Raw genomic sequence first — 22599 nt, forward strand, 5'->3', positions numbered from 1 at the left:
AAGCAACAGAAGATACTTGCTTGTTTCCCAGAAGACAAATTGAGTACAATTGAATTTACCTTGATCTTCAAATTCAATAAGTTTTCACCCCCCAGATCTTCTGACTGATTCAGGGTGGTTTTTAGTCTGTTGTTGCTAGGGTGTTCTAGCTGTTTTTAAGGGGTTGCTATGCAAAACACCCTAGTGAAAAAAATATTTTATTAATAAGCAGTGTTGGGGAAAGTTACTTTGAAAAGTAATGCATTACAATATTGCGTTACTCCCTTAAAAAGTAAATAATTGAGTTACTTAGTTACTTTTTCAGAAAAGTAATGCGTTACGTTACTTTTGCGTTACTTTTTCTCACCTGGGCTGGGCTTGTTTTGGGGGTTTTTTATAACAAAAAGTTATATTTTTGTGCAACGGTAAAGACCTCTTCATACCAAATTTGAAATAATAAGCCCCAGGCTGAGGTAAAAATGCAAATTGACGCATGAACAGTAGAGGGCGCAGCTCTGCTTTGCTGCTATTCTGGATAATGGTAATAGGAGGCAGGAGAAAAAAGTTTTCCCAAAAAAAAAACTAAAAATCTAGTACTTTTCCTCATCAAAGGTCAGCAGCAAGACATTGGTAAATTAAATATAAAGGTATTATGCATAAAATAGTTGTTTTATTTAACATTTAATTATTGGAGGTTGCATAGTATTTTGCATTTGACTGATTTTATTCATTTTGAGGAGTATAGAATCTTTATTGTGCAAGTGAGATAAATAAATGCTCACATTTAGTCTACAACTACAATAACCATCATGTTTACACACATCGCCTCTGCACTTATTTTGGGGGCAGGAGAGCTGTCAGTCAAATTCACTCTTTTTTGAAAAAGTAACTCCGATATTTTGTTGTAAATTTGAAAAGTAATGCGTTACTTTACTAGTTACTTGGAAAAAGTAATATTATTACGTAACTCAAGTTACTTGTAATGCGTTACCCCCAACACTGTTAATAAGCTATGACAACAAATGTTTTTACTTTGCTTTAATTCAGTTAAGTTAAGCAATTTTCACCTTTTTTTCACCTTAAGTTATACAAGATTCAACTCTTTTTTTTAAAAAAGTCAGTTTCATGTAATTTAAGTTGAAATGACATAAACATAAACAAAGTTTATTGTACTTAAAAAATTTAAGACAGCAACATTTTTTACAGTGGGTGTTCTGAGTCTTTTTAAATATGTTTGTGTATGTTAAATAAGCATTTCCTCAAGTAAGAAGAAAAATAATATTAATCAGGATTATACAAGAGCCTTTGTGGTGTTTCCATGCTCTCAAACATGCCTGGAGGGCTCAACTGGGTCCTTAAAGACTTCCAGGAGTGGAATTTGTAGTGGAATTGTATTATTAGTTTGAGGTTAGTGTGCTTTTGAGTGTGCATTTCCTATAATTAGGGTGAACGAACTGTGTAATAGAAGAGTATTGGAGTGCACTGGGTGTGTACTTTGAGTGTAATGGTTCTCCTCCTAAAGGAAGTCAAGGGTTGAGTTATGAGCACGGGAAAAAGACATGAACGACACTAGGGTGGGAGCAGCAAAGGCTCTTCCCTTCTCAATGTATCTGGTTTACAAATGGTAAGAGTTTGACTGGAATCTATTAACATTAAAGTACAGTGAATTATACGAAGGTCTCTGCGTGGTAGACTTGACTTATTATGTAATCTTTACTTTTACTATTGCACGTCATTTTATTTCAATTGATGTCTTTAATTGGTTACACTTTACTATTCCATCATTAATGAATAAATACACAGGAACAAATAAGTAACACTATAACATTCTACTATGTTGTAAGGTTTTGGAAAGTACTGACTCAAGTGCACATCCTACAAAAGCAATTACTTAATTTGGATCAGTATTCTAAAGTGAAGATCATGGTAACTCACTAGTAATGACTGAAGTGTTACCAAATCCATTACTACTTAAGGAGTTACTATCCAAAACCTTAAAAAATCCTCAAAAGCTTACAATGACTTCAGTCATTACTAGGGCGTTATTATGCTTTTCACTTTGGAATACTAATCTAAATAATTAATAATACCTTCTGAAGTATTTGGTAATACTTGAGTCATTACTAGTGGGCTACCATTACCTTCACTTTAGAATTAATTATGCATTATGCATTATATCATTCAGATTCATTAGAAGTTCTTCTTATTAGTTTTCTTGGAGTTATGGGGAAAAAATAGTAGCTAATAGTCAATAACCTCATTCAACTGAGTGCTATACTTACTAGTTCATCAACCAAAGTTTCTTGTTAGTTAATTTCTTGAACGTTAATATTGTGTTACTCATTTGTTCAAATGTAGTTATTCATTAATGATGGAATTTATTTTCTTAAGTGTTTCCCTTAAATTTATACTTTTCAGTACCTTATTATACATTTTGAATAGATGGTTGTATTTCAATACTTCTTTTGGTAAAACTTTAGTTTAGGGTCCGATTCTCACTAACTAGTTGCTTTTTAGCATTGCATATTTTTAAAGTGGTAGCACTTGGTGACAGGCTGAAAGGTGCTGTTAATTTAATTGTTTTTGAAAATCATTTACTACTAATAATATTAACTACTAATATATATAACAGTCCCTTTTTCACATGTATACCGGTATGTACTTATTATAGCAATTATATTAACTGGGTTATAACTAGGTACTAACCCTGAACCTATCCATAAATTTAACCTTAACCTATGGTTAACTTATATTACCAGTATTTTTATTACTTATATTACCAGTAACTACACTGTAAGAGCAGTTTAAGTACATGCATACAATAAAATAAAGTGTAACCTATAAAGCACATATTAAAGGGATACTTCACCCAAAAATGAAAATTCTGTCATCATTTACTCACCCTCAAGAGTTTCTTTGTTCTGCTGAACACAAAAGAAGATATTCTGAAGAATGTTTGAACCCAAGCAGAGAGAGCAACCATTGACTACCATACAATTTTTTCCCCTACTATGGTAGTCAATGGTTGCTCTGCTTGGTTACAAACATCCTTCGAAATATCTTCTTTTGTGTTCAGCAGAACAAAGAAACTCGTACAGGTTTGGAACAACTTGAGGGTGAGTAAATGATGACAGAATTTTCATTTTTGGGTGAACTATCCCTTTAAGGCTTTATTCTGCATATTCTACATTCCTTAACCCTACCCAATACCTACAATTTACAACTACCTTACTAACTATTAATAAGCAGTAATTATTGAGGCAAAATTCATAGTTAATAATTAGCTTGGACCCTAATCAAAAGATTACTAAATCTTTGACCCTTCTTTTTTTATGAACTCTTCTGATTTACGTCACTTCTGTAAGTCACCAATGTGTATAAAATGTGATACATATATCTGCACAGGAAACATTTAAACGTTGAGAGAGGGGATGTCATTTGGAAATGACACACAAATCTGACCCATTACTTAATATCAATTTAGTATCTCAATTATGTTACATTCATTCCAGCTCTACTCCTTTCTCTACTCCTTTCTCTCTCTCTCTCTCTCGCTCGCTCTCTCTCTCTCTGTCTTTCTCACACACTATTTAGCCTTCTTTCTGGACTTGGCCCAAACATAAATTGGTCCCTTATGCACAGTGGGGGAAGAGACTTGGAAGAGATGGTAGCTCATGTTATGTGTGCAAGTGTGTGGAAAAACAGACACACGTGGTGTTGTGTGTTGACAGCCCTGTTCATTTTTGACTCTGGCTCTGTGTGTGGTCATACAGCAACTGCAGAGCTCGGTAATGTATGAGTGCAGAATTTCCTTAATCTGTATTTTTCATATTGGTTTCCATTTGAAACTTAGACATCTCCAAAACAGTATCAGTGTACTTGAGAAGCAATATTGCACAAGATGGTTCTTGTTTCTGTTGCATTATTTTATAAGAGAACCATCATAGTCACCATTCCGTCTAATAAGTCACTTTTGTCAGGCAATTTCCACACACACACATACACAAAGGTTAGTTAGGAGGAAAGCATCAGAGGGTTAGCAGGTGTGTTGGGGCTTGTCTATGGGGCCCCATTTTCTGACCTCCTGTTACAAATTATCATACAGGTGAGGGGTCAAATACAACAGAAAGGGGGGGGGGGGGGGGGTTGTTGTGATGAGCCCATAAGCTGTAGGCATTGTGCTGTACACCATACTTAAAACTGTGACAGAGCCGAGGCCAATCTGCCCCCCAGCTCTCCGCCTCACTGAAAACTTTCATTAACCTGCGTCAAAAAATGAAGTTGGGGAGAAGAATACAGGTCATAGCATGTCTGCACCACAACCTATAGCGGATTCCATTCTGACTCTGAGAATTGGGGTCACTGAAGGAAGAAGGGGGAAAAAAAGTGTCAGTTCTTATTGTTTAGACACTGTTAGGGAGACGATTGCTATTCATATGACCTCTGTTTGTCTTCAAGAAAAATTGCCTTGGACTAAATGGAAAACTTGAGCTACTTGTTTTCAACTTCACGGGAGTACAGAGAGGAAATGAGAGCAAAATATGATGAATTGCAATAAGTGAGAGTATTTTATCATTGTATTGAATTAAAGTGAGCTGTGAGCACTTTCCCACACTCTCACGCATATCTACTGTCTTTCACAAGCAGCACATACATCACGGCTAACACACACATACAGCACTGTGAAAAACAACACGCCTCCAAATCATTGAATTCAGGTGTTCCAATCACTTTCATGGCCACAGGTGTATAAAATCAAGCACTAGGCATGCAGACTGCTTCTACAAAGATTTGTAAAAGAATGGGTCGCTCTCAGGAGCTCAGTGAATTCAAGCGTAGTACCGCGATAGGTTGCCACCTGTGCAATAAGTCCATTCGTGAAATTTCCTCACTACTAAATATTCCACGGTCAACTGTTAGTGGTATGATAACAAAGTGGAAGCAATTTGGAACAACAGCAACTCAGCCGCAAAGTGGTAGACCACGTAAAATCACAGAGTGGGGTCAGCGTATGCTGAGGCGCACAGTGCGCAGAAGTCGCCAAATTTCTGCAGAGTCAATAGCTACAGACCACCAAACTTCGTGTGGCCTTCAGATTAGCTCAAGAACAGTGCGCGGAGAGCTTCTTGGAATGGATTTCCATGGCCGAGCAGCTGCATCCAAGCCTTACATCACCAAGTGCAATGCAAAGTGTCGGATGCAGTGGTGTAAAGCACGCCGCCACTGGGCTCTAGAGCAGTGGAAAAATGTTCTCTGGAGTGATGAATCACGCTTCTCTGTCTGGCAATCCGATGGACGAGTCTGGGTTTGGTGGTTGCCAGGAGAACGGTAAAAGCCTGACTGCATTGTGCCATGTGTAAAGTTTAGTGGAGGGGGGATTATGGTACAGGATTGTTTTTCAGGGGTTGGGCTTGGCCCTGACGTTCCAGTTGAGAAAACTCTTAATGCTTCAGCATACCAAGACATTTTGGTAAATGTCCTGCTCCCAACTTTCTGGGAACAGTTTGGGGATGGCCCCTTCCTGTTCCAACATGACCGCGCCAGTGCACAAAGCAAGGTCCATAAAGACATGGATGAGCGAGTTTGGTATGGAGGAACTTGACTAGCCTGCAAAGAGTCCTGACCTCAACCCGATAGAACACCTTTGGGATGTATTAGAGCGGAGACTATGAGCCAGGCCTTCTAGTCCAACATCAGTGCCTGACCTCACAAATGCGCTTCAAGAAGAATGGTCAAAAATTCCACACACTCCTAAACCTTGTGGAAAGCCTTCCCAGAAGAGTTGAAGCTGTTATAGCTGCAAAGGGTGGGCCAACTCCATATTAAACCCTACAGATTAAGAATGGGATGTCATTAAAGTTCATGTGCATGTAAAGGCAGGCGTCCCAACACTTTTGGCAAAATAGTGTAAGTACTCCCCAACATATTAAGTCTATTTGATTGGCATTTCACCATATAATTTTGCAGATTTCACTTGGAATCATAATATTTATGGTGTAATTAAACAGAAAAGTATTTTCTTTCTGTGGAGAAAGTTAGTAAACCCATACATTTATTACTTTATTAAATGCCTAAAATTACATAAATTAGTAGAATCATGTACAAATTACAGCACTATTAAAGGCCACAACTTATATGAACCTCAATAAACTGATGTGGTTTGGTCATAAGAGCTGAAGTAGGCCTATGTGTTACCATCATATCAAGTGCAGAAGAACTATCTGAAGGGGCTTATGAGTCTGGAAAGGGATTTAAAATAATATTCAAGCTATTAAAAATCCACCACAACACTGTATGTAAAATAATCTGGAAGTGAAGAAGGTTTCAGACCACTGCAATCTGACCGGGCTGGGCTGTAGCTCCAAATTCAACAGATCATTCTAAATCTGATATGCCCAAATATGTTGAACTGTTGAAAATGTTCACTTTTGGGCTTGTATTCACAGCGCTATGCACATGAACATCAAAACACCCATAAACACATCAGAGTCACGTACACATATCCATCACGGCATTCTCCATTCACCTCAAGACAAACTGATTCTGACCGCTCTCTCTAATTCTCTCTCTCTCTACATACACACACTGTAACTCACCCGTGCTGCAACTTCAATCAATTCTCCCATCCTGCTATTGTTCCCACAATGCCTAGAAGTGGGGTTCTGTCCTGTTTTCAGCACACTGACCCCTGCACTCTATTTCTTTGTGACCCATTTTGAGAATGTGCCCAAGTCACAAAGTGTGTCAGTTGGGATTTAAGTCTTCAAGCAGGTTTATTTAAGAGAAAATATGTGTCATCTTTTACTCACTCTCCTGTTGTCACAAACCTGTATGACTTTCTTTCTTCTGCGGAACACAAAAGAAGATATTTTGAAGAATGTGGGTAACCAAAAGTTTTGGTGACCTTTGACATTAATTGTATGGATGAAAAAAACAGAGATATTTCTCAAAATATCTTCTTTTTTTCTGCAGAAGAAAGAAAGAAATACATTTAGCATGAACTGAACTAGTTGTATGTTCACATTTTGTGTGAGCTATCCCTTTAATCCCACATTGGCTTCCATTCCACTTCCGTGTGTGTGTGTGTGTGGCCTGGTAAACCCTACATTATGGGGACAAAATATCCCCACAAAGATGGCATTTTTTTGCTCCCCGTGAGGAAAACAGCTTATAAGTGATTGAAAATGTAAAAATGCAGAAAGTATTTTGTGATGGGTAGGTTTAGGGTTAGGGGATAAATTATACAGTTTGTACAGTATAAAATCATTATGTCTATGGAAATTCTACATAAAACATGGGAACCCAACATGTTATGATATACATCAAAAGCCAAACGGCTTTTGGCGAATACAGACACCTCTCTAGGACTACGTTAAAAACCTCTCCTGATACTATATTCTGTATTTCTGTTCTTCTGCCTGGTATAATTCGATTTTTTTATAGCCTACTGTGTGTATGGTTGTCTACCTCTGCAAGACTGTATCTCCATGTCTTTGTACATTGTAAAAATGATGAATAATAATTTAAAAACAGGTTTAGCTTCAATGGAAGTCTATGCAATGTCCTCACTAATATAGTGAAGCAAGCGTGTGTGTGTGTGTGTGTGTGTGTGTGTGTGTGTGTGCGTGTGTGTGTGTGTGTGTGTGTGTGTGTGTGTGTGTGTGTGTGTGTGTGTGTGTGTGTGTGTGTGTGTGTGTGTGTGTGTGTGTGTGTGTGTGTGTGTGTGTGTGTGTGTGTGTGTGTGTGTGTGTGTGTGTGTGTGTGTGTGTGTGTGTGTGTGTGTGTGTGTGTGTGTGTGTGTGTGTGTGTGTGTGTGTGTGTGTGTGTGTGTGTGTGTGTGTGAGTGTGTGTTTGCTTATTTGAGTCCTGATTTGTGAACAATAGTTAGTAAGGATACTATTAGTAAGGGTGAGATCACTTTGGCTGATAAATTTAGCTAACAACTTGTGGACCGATATAAACAATCCATCATTGTGCTTGTTTAAATATTTCAGTCTCCTATTGTTTATTGTCCCATATCTTGTCTCAAATGAGCCCTGAAACCACTAGATCTTCTGACTGATGCTGACAAAATATCTTTGTGTGAGTGTGTGTTTGTGTGGTTACTATGATGAACGGAAAGGCATCGTGGTCAGGGAGTGGAGTCGTCGCGGGGCTTGACCTTGTCCAGCAGAGTCCCCCTCCCTGTTCCTGCTCTGTCTTTCAGATGGAAGATGTATGATGCCTAATCAGCAACAGGCAGAACTACAACAGGAAACACCTTCCATCTTAAGATGCAGGAAAATAACATCTCAGAGAGAGAGAGAGAGAGAGAGAGAGAGAGAGAGAGAGAGAGATCCTGTAATCATCTGCACATCTGCCTCTCTTCTAGGTTCTAATAGAAACCCATCATGAAGTTCAGAGTGCAGTCAAAATTCTTGCCTGCATGAGCAAATGGGATCATAGAAGAAAAAGCTTCTACACTCTTAAGAAGGTTTTTAAAGATTATTTGGAGATTGAAAATGTTCTTGATGCAATCTTCAGGTCAGCATGTTTTTTTTTATTTTACATGTCAGTACACACTCTAAAAAATGCTGGGTCAAAAAAAAAAAACCGGTTGGGATGAAAATGGACAAACCCAGCAATTGGGTTGTTTTAACCCAGAGTTTGGGTTAAATGTTTGCAAAAAAAACAATCGCTGGGTTAAAACAACCCAATTGCTGGGTTTGACCATTTTCAACCCAACTTGGGTTGTTTTTAACCCAGCATTTTTAGGGTGTTGAAAACGAAACCATAACAGAATAGGTCAGGGGTTTTCAAACTTTATGATGTCAAGGACCCCCAAATATGATGAACCTTTTATGAGGGACCCCCTTCCTAAAATTCATCTATACATATTTTATGCATGGAAAAAAAACATTTAAAGCTACACTATGTAACTTTTCCGTCCACTAGAGGTCGCCTGTTCAAAACAAAGGCGCAGAATCTTGGGACATGTGGTCTTCACCTCACAGCCGGTGGAAAACAGTCAGGATAGGACTCGGGCAGAAATCATGTTCATGGATGCTATTATTAACATTACTGTAGTCTGAAGCAGAGCAGGACCGAGTGTTGTGGAGCTGAGCAAGGCCGCAGGAGCGATTGAAGAGCGGGACTGTTATTATGGCATAGTCGCCGGCGGGACTTTTATTATGACACGGTTGCCGGCGCCACTTCCTCTTTTCCAGTCATGAGTGAGGTAACGCAACTCTGTTTATCGTATTAGATATATCTGAGTGTGTTGAAAAGGAAGTTATGACGTCCGCTCGACGGCTGCTATGACACTTGTTCACAATGCAGTGAGAGTAAAGTGTTTCACTGAATAAAACCGGAAACCGAGGGTGACGCAGATATGACGCAATCGACAGGCGAATCCCTCAAACGCATAGCTCACACGTCCCGGTTCCTCGGTTAAAATAGCAATTTCTCACGATTTACAAATAGTTGGAAACATTTGGGATATTCTAAGTACTCAACTGAACAAAATATATAACACTGGCCTAGTGGTTTCTGGATATTTTACTGCAAAAATCCTACATAGTTCACCTTTAAACTGTTCGATAAATAGTAGGTGTGACATTATAAATGCAACTTATTGTTTCCAAACTTAAATTGTTTGATAATAATAACAAACGTTATTTAAATAGCGCCTTTAAAAGTTACATCTCAAAGTGCTTCACAGAAACATATAGATAAAATACATTGGAAAAAAAAACTTTATGTTGGATGTATAAACCTGAAACTAGTTGGAACTTTAGTTGGAACTAAACTGGGGATATAAATACACAGGATAAAATAAGGAGCCAAACAAGACACAGGTGAAAATAATCATTAACAAGGGAAACCAAATCAGTGACTATGGAAACTAAATGAGGACATACTATGAAACCATGGTAATCAATGATATAAGAACAAAACACAGGAGCATAACTAAACACTAACACTGCGTCTGAAATTGAGTACTTCCCTACTATATAGTATGCAGAAAAAAAGTATGCAAAACAGTAGTATGTCTGAATACATAGTTTTTGAAAAACAGTAGATGAAAAGTACCTACTACGTCCGGCGAAATGCTGAAATGCGCATTAGATGGACACTTTACTATCCCATAAAGCCATGGGAGAGGATTTATGAATGGAGGTGAAGTGATGCAACCAACGCGGTCACATGATAATGACAACATGCTGGACGTAGTATGACCGGATTACATTCATACACACTTAAAACTTAAATTATATAGAGCATACTTTTTTAACAGGTGCAAAGTAAGTTCAAATTCAAATGTAGTAGCCTACCTACTCAGACAGTACACGATTTCGGACACAACGTAAGGGTACATGACAATGATGCACTTAATACGGAAATGTTTTTCTTTGCGTTTTTCGCATATAGATGACAAAGTTGCCAAAGCGAACCCCATTCACACGAATCCGCAAAGACAACTAAAAACGCTGTATTCTGCTGCCAAGCCAGTAGTTGGCGATGTCACTTTGTAAAGAAACACTTTTTGTTGATTAAACACAGAGACGATAATGGTATCGTTTTCAAAAAGTTAGCATTTTCAGGCATCCAAAATGCCGTTGCCGTGTGAATGAACGACCAAAACGCATAAAAAGTTTTCAATTTTAAGATGAAAACTATTGTGTAAACGCCCCCTAAATGTGACATAAAGACACTGAATATAAAGTGGGACCAACATTTCTTTACCCTATTAATCAGGGTTCTTTTTTTATTCTAATTGGAAAGTTTAATTGTATAAATAAAAATAAAATAGAGAATACAATATAGAATTATAGAATATTGAAAAACACACACACACACACACACACACACACACACACACACACACACACACACACACACACACACAAACACACACACACACACACACACACACACATTTTCTGTTTGAAAATATTTTAATATATTCCAGCCTTCGGTGTCACATACGCCTTCAGAACCCATTCTAATATGCTGATTTGGTGCTTAAGAGACATTTCTTATTATCAATGTTGAAAACAGATGCGCTTCTCATTACTCTTGTGGAAATCGTAATACATTTTTGGATTAATATAAAGTTAAACAGCATTTATTTGAAACAGAAATAACATTATAAATGTCTTTACTGTCATCTTTGATTGCGTCCTTTCTAAATTAATGTAATGATTTCTTAAAAAAAAAATTGGTCACTTTATTATAAGCTGTCCATGTTACAGTGTAAATATACACTTAAGTACAGAGTAATAATAAGTAACTACATGTACTTACGGTTAGGGTTAGGATGAGGGTTTGGTTTAGGGTTAGTTGCATGTAATTTATGCACAATTTATAGTTATTACTATAGTAACTACATGTAACGTGTAATAAGGACACTGTAAAATAAAGTGATCCCAAAAAAAAATCTTACTGACCCCAAACTTTTGAATTCTTCTTTATGTGTGTGTGTCATGTTTTGTACAGAAATACCTGAAATCACCTACTTTTGTGGGGAACAGCCAATGGTGTTTTAATAATGGTGGTTAATAATGTTTTAATAAAGTTTTCTCTCAGGAAGTTGTAGTTTTAGGAGATAAAACTAAGTAAATGGAAAGTCCCAAACATGGCTTCTAACAAAGGGTCAGCAAACAATATAATTTCCCATTGACCATCTTTTGTGTGTCTGTGTCTGTGTGGATTTGTGAGCTACTCTATGCTTTATGTCCTGTAATCCAAGTAAGCATTTAATGGACCATGACAAGGCCTGGTGGTCCAAACAAATCAAAAGACAGAGAGGAGGAGACAAAGAATGTGATAAAAAGACTTTACTGGTGAATGCAAACGATTCCTTGTGACAGGTGAGTGAAAGAAGGACTGACTCGAGCTCTTAAAGAAGCTCTCAGCAAAGAACAAGAACAAACTTGCTGAAACTCGCAACCTCTGCTTCTGCTTCACCTTGCTCTTCACCTTGCCGAGGTTTGGTCTTTCACTGACATATCAACTTTGTGTGGGATTTTTATGCTTATCAATGCAAATAAAATAGTTCAGATAACTGGAAACAAAAAAATCTGAGTTCAATCGCTGAGGTTTGATTGAAGAGTTTTGTACAGGTCTGAACACAGTGTGTGACGATGGGATCTTTTCTGAAACTCTAGATGATATGTGAGATTTCTGAGGTCTTTTTCTCAGGAAAAAACATTGGAAACGAGAGACTTCAGTACAACAAATACAATTGCTTATTCATTGCTGTTTAGGAGATATGGGATATTAAAGAGGTATTATTTGTGTGTGTGTGTGTGTGTGTGTGTGTGTGTGTGTGTGTGTGTGTGTGTGTGTGTGTGTGTGTGTGTGTGTGTGTGTGTGTGTGTGTGTGTGTGTGTGTGTGTGTGTGTGTGTGTGTGTGTGTGTGTGTGTGTGTGTGTGTGTGTGTGTGTGTGTGTGTGTGTGTGTGTGTGTGTGTGTGTGTGTGTGTGTATGTGTGTACATGTTTTTCTAGCCTGGTGGGGACTTCAACCTGACTGTAGACAGACTCATGGGGACTCGTGTCACCGTGGGGACCAAAATGTAAAAATGCAGAATGTCTCCTGTGAGGGTTAGGTTTAGGGGTAGGGGCAGTGTAAGGGGATAGAAAATACGGTTTGTACAGTATAAAAACCATTACGCCTATGGTGAGTCCCCAGAAGGATAGCGCACCAGACATGTGTGTGTGTGTGTGTGTGTGTGTGTGTGTGTGTGTGTGTGTGTGTGTGTGTGTGTGTGTGTGTGTGTGTGTGTGTGTGTGTGTGTGTGTGTGTGTGTGTGTGTGTGTGTGTGTGTGTGTGTGTGTGTGTGTTGATAGGTGTAAAACAGCTGTCAGTGTTTAGAAGATGGAGGTCAGCTGCTTCACTATTAGTGCGTGAGTGTGAGTGTGAATATGTGTGTGTGTGTGTGTGTGTGTGTGTGTGTGTGTGTGTGTGTGTGTGTGTGTGTGTGTGTGTGTGTGTGTGTGTGTGTGTGTGTGTGTGTGTGTGTGTGTGTGTGTGTGTGTGTGTGTGTGTACTTGTCTACCTATCTAACAGGGGACCTTGGTGTCGTAACACACTCACTAACAGGGGACCTCTGAGCCAAGAGGGGACATTTTTCAGGTCCCCTGTTGGTCATGCTTTAAATCATGTTAAAATCAAGTAAAAACACTAAAAAAACGCTCTGGTGATTTTTTTTACTTTTGACCAAGTGGGGGCCTACAAGTGTGTGTGTTTAAATAATGTGAAAATTAAGTAAAAACACTCTAGTAATTTTTTTAAAACTTATGACCAAGTGGGGACCTAAGTGTGTGTGTGTGTTTAAGGTCATACTCAGCAGCTCCCCTGTAGGCTGGAGCAGGAACTGTAAGGGCTCTTAAACACACGTCGTTCACACACACTCCTCTATTGTTTGAATGGCCTGCTGTCCCAGAGAGACTCTGCTGTTTAACAGGCTGCTTACTAAAGGAACAAGCATTACATCTCTTTACTAGATACCCTGACTAGTTTCAAACTTTGCATTACATTACAAATAAATTCTACACAGAATCCTAGAAAAAAGGATTTAAAAATCTAAACAACCAGAATGTAATTAGAAGTTTTGTGTTTGTATTTTTTATTTTAACATATTTTAATGACAGTAGCCTATATTCATTGAACATTATTTCATTTATCAAAATAAACAGAAAATAGTACAAACTTTACTATTCTTTTAAACAAGTGTTAAGACATTATTAAAAAAACATTTTAGCTCAAGTATTTGTATAAATAATGTGTGACTTTTGCCCCATGTAAAATAGGGTTTAAAAGCCCCAACTTACCACCTTATACATTTATGAGTTTTTTAAACAAACCACTTTTGATTTATTTATGATTTACACAATGACTCGGTCCCCTGTTAGATAGTAAATCACGACACCAGTGTGTTTGCGTTGTCATTTCTTGCCATAAACACACTGTAGAGATTTAGAGTTTTTATAGCAATAACTGAGTATTAAGAGTTAAATCAAGCAGAAATAGTTCTCTAATGTAGTAATTGCAGATGCTCTTTGAATAATGATTATGTTAAACACAATGACTCGGTCCCCTGTTAGATAGTAAATCACGACACCAGTGTGTTTGCGTTGTCATTTCTTATCATCATAAACACACTGTAGAGATTTAGAGTTTTTATAGCAATAACTGAGTTTTAAGAGTTAAATCAAGCAGAAATATTTCTCTAATGTATTAATTGCAGATCATCTTTGAATAATGATTATGTTAAACACAATGACTCGGTCCCCTGTTAGATAGTAAATCACGACACCACTGTGTTTGCTTTGTCATTTCTTATCATCATAAACACACTATGGAGATTTAGAGTTTTTATAGCAATAACTGAGTTTTAAGAGTTAAATCAAGCAGAAATATTTCTCTAATGTATTAATTGCAGATCCTCTTTGAATAATGATTATGTTAAACACAATGACTCGGTCCCCTGTTAGATAGTAAATCACGACACCAGTGTGTTTGCTTTGTCTTTTCTTATCATCATAAACAACACTATGGAGATTTAGAGTTTTTATAGCAATAACTGAGTTTTAAGAGTTAAATCAAGCAGAAATATTTCTATAATGTATTAATTGCAGATCATCTTTGAATAATGATTATGTTAAACACAATGACTCGGTCCCCTGTTAGATAGTAAATCACGACACCAGTGTGTTTAAGTTGTCATTTCTTGCCATCTCACACACACAGTAGATATTCCCTGTATATATTGAGATAACTCAATTATATGGTGACTTGCATTAAAATGTTTATCCGTCTCAATTAAATTATGTGAACTGAATGACTTTTAACATTGACACTTTAGTTGTTTAACCAACTGATGATTTTCAACTCAGCAATCAACACACAACTGAGTTTTGACCTCCAAAATCTTATTATAGTGTATTTTTATGGTAAGTATTGGTGTTTTATGTTTTAAATCAAGCAGAAATCACTCTTTAAGGAAACAATTGCAGGTCACACTTTATACAGTGAACATTGGATGGTAAAACACAATGCCTGTTTGATTGCTTTGCCATTTCTTGCCATCACAAACACACTGTAGAGATTTTGAAGGTCAGAACTAAATTTTATGGTGACTTGCATGAAAATGTTCATCCGTCTCAATTAAATTATGCGAACTAAATGACTTTTAACATTGACACTTTAGTTGAAGATTTTCAACTCAACAATCAACACACAACTGAGTTTTGACCTCCAAAATCATTATACAGTGTATATTAAATTTAAATAAAAAATATAAAATTTCTTTACAAAACAAGTTTGACTCTCTACTGCTTATTCATTATTGTTTATGTTACATGGTCTATGTTTACATTACAGTATAAAATTGTTACTAAGTTTTCCCCTTTTATATAGATGGTAATGACTAAATATCCTCGCACACCGAAATTTTCACACATTAAAAAAAAAGATCAAGCACGTTTACACACAGCCTCTGAAACTTTCCTTCGTCATCAAAAAAATCTGATCAGGTTCAGTTTTCTGCATTTTTCGCATCCATAGCAAGCATTTTAAGAGGGGTTTCAAATTTCTGTGTTATTCATTTTTGTGTTAAAATTTTGAACATAAGTTGAACAGTTTAAAAAAGAAAGTGTGAACGTTCAAATTAGCCTTTATAGTTCATAAAGTTTTGCTGGCGTTTGTATCTAATTGAGAAAAGAATGAATAAATGATCCACAGTTTAGCCACATAGGCTGATGTGATCCCTGAGTCAAGAGTTTTGAAAAAGTGATGAGTATTCAGAAATGTGTCCTAGCAGATGTTTAAAAAACCCTGTAATATCACTATTAGTAAGGGATCACCGTATAATATCAGTCTTTAAATGTGAGATATTTAAAGTGAACCTAAAGTATACTTGCAATAGTGTGATTTTAGCACAATTAAATATACTTAATGGATGTTTCGCAAAAGAGTTGTTTAGTGATATTGCGTCCTTGTGTTCCTGCTCTACGTCATCATCAACTGTTGAAGTTCAATTACAATACTCAAGAACACATGTACAGAGGATGCACAAAAGTACCCGGATGTTATAAGATATATAAGTATATGAAAACAATGTCTACAATAATATGAAATAAATGTTTTAATAGGTTATGTTTGTGGTTATTTTGTGTTAGCCACTATATAATATGCTGGGATGTTTAGTTGAGCAACAAGTTCGCAGCACATCTCAATTTCTGTTCTGTGTCCTCACAAACTTCTGAGCTCGTTCTTTCAAGATCACATAGCAAGACTGGTCTCCACGAAAACACAAGTCCCTTCTTTGCATTCCCAGAATTGCGAAACAGCCATCATTAAGAAATGTGCATTGTGCAATAAAGAAATACTCCAAGAATAATCATAATATTTATACCAGTAAGTCTGATGCAGGTCACTAGGGTTTACAATATTTTATGCTTTAATACTATCAAAAAAATTGTTACGGCCATTTCACACTGAACGTGACAAAGTGAGGTGAATCGTTGATGAATGAAGGTTTAACACCGAACGCCACTCAAACCATCATCGAGGACTTGCTATAATTATATAAAAGGCAGACATGCATTATTTCTAGTGATTTATGATTGTAATATAATTGACCGATCCAGAGCGAATGCGATCTCTGACTCATAACACTCACACACGTGGAAGAAAACGGACAATTCTCTTCTGATAGCATATAATGGTGGAAAAAGAAGTAAACTTGGGAATTACATATGGCATATCTTGCTTTATTATGCTGAGATTGATCGAGCCTGGTATAAATAAATCCATACAGATCTATTGTTTTACAAAAATAATCTATTGTTTACAAAAGGAGAAAACGTGTGTACTTTAATGTAAACTTGGACCATGTGACATAAACTGAAGTTAACAGCAAAAAAAATATACTATAATGCTGACTGTTGTTAGTGTTTTTTGTTGTATGAGTTAAAAGTGTATATGTTGGGTGAATCCTCATTGTGTTCTGGAAGAATGAGTTGATTTAAGACATCAATGAAGTGTTTTGGTAGTTTTAGCACATTTTGAACGTGAAATTATGAATAGAGAAAGGTGTCCTAGCGATTGTAGCTGAGAGATAGACGTCAAACAGACTCAAACAAAGACCCAGAATTCTGTGGTGTTACAGTGCTTTAAATGGCTGCTGTAAGGTTTCTTTATGAAATAACAGGCACAATGGCAAAGATATTTCTGCAAAAACTCCAAAGTAATGTTCGGTTGCAGAGAAAGTCACGAGCTAAAAAAACTCTATCCTTAATGTGTGTATTTAGCCCAGTGTAGATTAGTTTGCTTACACATCCCCCAAACTCCATTTACATATGAATACAGGAAAGGCCAAAGCCATTGTCTCACAGGTGAGGAACAGACCTTAAAGAGCTGTTACACCCATGTCACAGAAACCAACTTCTCATCCAAGCTAGAGAAAATGCTGGGATTTACCTTGGAAAATTAAATCAATGTACACTTTTTCCAATCCCTAAAATTATTTTTTTTTTTATTAATTTTAGTTAAGTTTTGAACATAAGTTAGGGAGTTTTGAAAAGAGAATAAAAAAAAATTCAAATTGGCCTATACAGTTCATAATGTTTTGGTGGTGTTTGTGTTGAAGTGAGAAAATAATTATTATAAATCGAAAGATGTCGCCATTGAATGTATTTTATGCCAAATCAATGATAAATTATGACTTTTGATGGCCCCACTTTATATTAGGTGGCCTTAACTACTATGTATTTACATAAACAAATAAGTACAATGTACTTATTGTGTTCATATTGAATTGCAAAACACTTTTGCTGATATTGAGGTGGGATACGGGTAGGGTTAGGGACATGTGTGGTTGTATTGGTAAGTTTAAGGGTAGGGTTAGATGTAAGGGAAGTGTCAACAGTGTAATTTATACTGTGTAAATTATTAAATGTAACTACAGAAATTAATTACAGATGTAATTACATGCAGGTATATTTAAAAATGTAAGTACAATGTAAAGACATGTATGTACACAATAAGTGCATTGTATCAAATGGATAATTAAAATGTTAGTACATAGTAGTTAGGCAACCTAATATAAAGTGGGTCCCTTTGGATTTTAATATAATTCCTGCAGAAATGAGTTGATCATCGTTCTGACTTGAATGTGTTTGATCAGTTCAGAAAGCAGTGTGTTAGCATTCAAAGAATGTGCTAAAAATATACAGTTTTACAGATGGTTAGGTACGAATAACAAAAGTGTTCGTGGATTTTGGAAAATGTGGTCATTGAATGCATTTTGTGTGAAAGCAATGAAAAATGATTCACAGTTTTTAACATATCAATTTAGTATTGGCCAATGCAATAAAAAAAAAGAAAGTAAAGCGATATGCAGCAAGCTGTGAGGCTAAACACCAAGAAAATATCACTTCTAATAAGATGAAAATTATTTAACTTAATTTAATTTAATTTAATTTAATTTAATTTAATTTAATTTAATTTAATTTAATTTAATTTAATTTAATTTAATTTAATTTAATTTAATTTAATTTAATTTAATTTAATTTAATTTAATTTAATTTAAATTTTTTTTAAAACAATTTAAAACATGTCAACAATTTTTTTTTTTTTTTTACATTTGCTGGGACACATTTCTCAATCCTCATCACTTTTTCACTGTTCACTTTTTGTCTTCACTCAGTGATCACATCAGTCTATGTGGCTAAACTCTGGATCATTTATCATTGCTTTGGGCACAAAATGTGTTCAATGACGACATCTTTCAATTTACATTCATTCTTTTCTGACTTTGACACAAACACCACCAAAACATTATGTACTATACAGGCCAATTTGAACATTTTTACATTCTCTTTTCAAAACTGTTAAACTTATGTTCAAAATTTAACACAAAACTAAAAAAATAATAGAAATTTGCTACATTTAGACAGTAATACCATATTGAAATATACAACCCCAAGTCAGAAAAAGTTGGGACAGTATGGAAAACGCAAATAAAAAAAAAGAAGTGATTTCTAAATTTACTTTGACTTGTATTTCATTGCAGACAATATGAACACAAAATATTTCATGTTTTGTCTGGTCAACTTCATGTCATTTGTAAATATGCATCCTTTCCTGTCATTCAGACCTGCAATTCAGACACATTTCAAAAAAAGTTGGGACAGGAGCAATTTAGGGCTAGTACTGAGGTAAAATGGTTAAATAATGATGTGATTTGAAACAGGTGATGTCAACAGGTGATTGTAATTATGATTTGCTACAAAAGCAGCATCCAAGAAAGGTCCTGTGAAGGCACCATTAATGCTGAAAAGTACATAGAGATTTTGGAGCATAATATGCTGCCTTCAAGAAGACATCTTTTCCAGGGACGTCCATGCATATTTCAACAAGACAATGCAAAAGCACATTCTGCACACATTCTGCAGTCCTGGCTGTGGAGGAAGAGGGTTCGGGTACTTGACTGGCCTGCCTCAGTCCCGACCTGTCTCCAATAGAGAATGTGTGGAAGACCCCGTACTGTTGCCCACCTTAAGACTTGTTTGCAGGAAGAATGGGACAAAATGAAACCTGAAACACTTCATCACTTGGTGTCTTCAGTCCCTAAACGTCTTTTAAGTGTTGTGAAAAGGAATGGCAACATTACAAAGTGGTAAATGCTTTACTGTCCAAACTTTTTTTGAAATGTGTTGCAGGTCTGAATGACAGGAAAGGATGCATATTTACAAATGACATGAAGTTGACCAGACAAAACATGAAATATTTTGTGTTCATATTGTCTGCAATGAAATACAAGTCAAAGTAAATTTAGAAATCACCTTTTTTTTTTCTTTTTTTTTTGTGTGTTTTCCATTATGTCCCAACTTTTTCTGATTTGGGGTTGTATTTTGAATCTAAAATATAAAATACTATCAAAACAAATAGATTTAGCTGGTGTTAGTTTTTAAATTGCATTGCCATCCATTCAAAAGAGAAACATTTAGGAATAATGTTATACTGTACTGGACCAAGGACCATGTAACATAAACTGCAGTGAATTATAGTGTAAGTCTTGTTTTGAAAAGAAAATTTTACAAAAGAAAACATTTTGTAATGATCATGTGTTTTAGGTCTGTGTTTTATGATTTAAAAAGTGTGTTTGTTGGGTGATTCCTTTGAATCCTCAGAATCCTTTTTGGTAGTTTTAGTGCATTTTGAACATTAAAATAACTGCTGTGCCAAGCTGAAATTCAGTTTGGAGAAGTGTGTGAAGAGTTTTAAAAAAGTGATCCAAGTATTGAAAAATGTGTCGTAGGGATTGGAAAAAGTGTACATTGATTTAATTTTCCAAGGTAAATCCCAGCATTTTCTCTAGCTTGGATGAGAAGTTGGTTTCTGTGACATGGGTGTAACAGCTCTTTAAGGTCTGTTCCTCACCTGTGAGACAATGGCTTTGGCCTTTCCTGTATTCATATGTAAATGGAGTTTGGGGGATGTGTAAGCAAACTAATCTACACTGGGCTAAATACACACATTAAGGATAGATTTTTTAGCTCGTGACTTTCTCACTGCAACCGAACATTACTTTGGAGTTTTTGCAGAAATATCTTTGCCATTGTGCCTGTTATTTCATAAAGAAACCTTACAGCAGCCATTTAAAGCACTGTAACACCACAGAATTATGGGTCTTTGTTTGAGTCTGTTTGACGTCTATCTCTCAGCTACAATCGCTAGGACACCTTTCTCTATTCATAATTTCACGTTCAAAATGTGCTAAAACTACCAAAACACTTCGTTGATGTCTTAAATCAACTAATTCTTCCAGAACACAATGAGGATTCACCCAACATATACACTTTTAACTCATACAACAAAAAACACTAACAACAGTCAGCATTATAGTATATTTTTTTGCTGTTAACTTCAGTTTATGTCACATGGTCCAAGTTTACATTAAAGTACACACGTTTTCTCCTTTTGTAAACAATAGATTATTTTTGTAAAACAATAGATCTGTATGGAGTTATTTATAGCAGGCTCGATCAATCTCAGCATAATAAAGCAAGATATGCCATATGTAATTCTCAAGTTTACTTCTTTTTCCACCATTATATGCTATCAGAAGAGAATTGTCCGTTTTCTTCCACGTGTGTGAGTGTTATGAGTCAGAGATCGCATTCGCTCTGGATCGGTCAATTATATTACAATCATAAATCACTAGAAATAATGCATGTCTGCCTATTATATAATTATAGCAAGTCCTCGATGATGGTTTGAGTGGCGTTCGGTGTTAAACCTTCATTCATCAACGATTCACCTCACTTTGTCGCGTTCAGTGTGAAATGGCCGTAACAATTTTTTTGATAGTATTAAAGCATAAAATAGTGTAAACCCTAGTGACCTGCATCAGACTTACTGGTATAAATATTATAATTATTCTTGGAGTATTTCTTTATTGCACAATGCACATTTCTTAATGATGGCTGTTTCGCAATTCTGGGAATGCAAAGAAGGGACTTGTGTTTTCGTGGAGACCAGTCTTGCTATGTGATCTTGAAAGAACGAGCTCAGAAGTTTGTGAGGACACAGAACAGAAATTGAGATGTGCTGCGAAATTGTTGCTCAACTAACCATCCCAGCATATTATATAGTGGCTAACACAAAATAACCACAAACATAACCTATTAAAACATTTATTTCATATTATTGTAGACATTGTTTTCATATACTTATATATCTTATAACATCCGGGTACTTTTGTGCATCCTCTGTACATGTGTTCTTGAGTATTGTAATTGAACTTCGACAGTTGATGATGACGTAGAGCAGGAACACAAGGACGCAATATCACTAAACAACGCTTTTGTGAAACATCCATTAAGTATATTTAATTGTGCTAAAATCACACTATTGCAAGTATACTTTAGGTTCACTTTAAATATCTCACATTTAAAGACTGATATTATACAGTGATCCCTTACTAATAGTGATATTACAGGGTTTTTTAAACATCTGCTAGGACACATTTCTGAATACTCATCACTTTTTCAAAACTCTTCACTCAGGGATCACATCAGCCTATGTGGCTAAACTGTGGATCATTTATTTGCTTTGGCACAAAATGCGTTCAATGACGACATCTTTCAATTTACATTCATTCTTTTCTCAATTAGATACAAACGCCAGCAAAACTTTATGAACTATAAAGGCTAATTTGAACGTTCACACTTTCTTTTTTAAACTGTTCAACTTATGTTCAAAATTTTAACACAAAAATGAATAACACAGAAATTTGAAACCCCTCTTAAAATGCTTGCTATGGATGCGAAAAATGCAGAAAACTGAACCTGATCAGATTTTTTTGATGACGAAGGAAAGTTTCAGAGGCTGTGTGTAAACGTGCTTGATCTTTTTTTTTAATGTGTGAAAATTTCGGTGTGCGAGGATATTTAGTCATTACCATCTATATAAAAGGGGAAAACTTAGTAACAATTTTATACTGTAATGTAAACATAGACCATGTAACATAAACAATAATGAATAAGCAGTAGAGAGTCAAACTTGTTTTGTAAAGAAATTTTATATTTTTTATTTAAATTTAATATACACTGTATAATGATTTTGG

This window comes from Gobio gobio (assembly GCF_949357685.1).
Source record: "Gobio gobio genome assembly, chromosome: 10".
In the NCBI taxonomy this organism is placed as follows: domain Eukaryota; kingdom Metazoa; phylum Chordata; class Actinopteri; order Cypriniformes; family Gobionidae; genus Gobio; species Gobio gobio.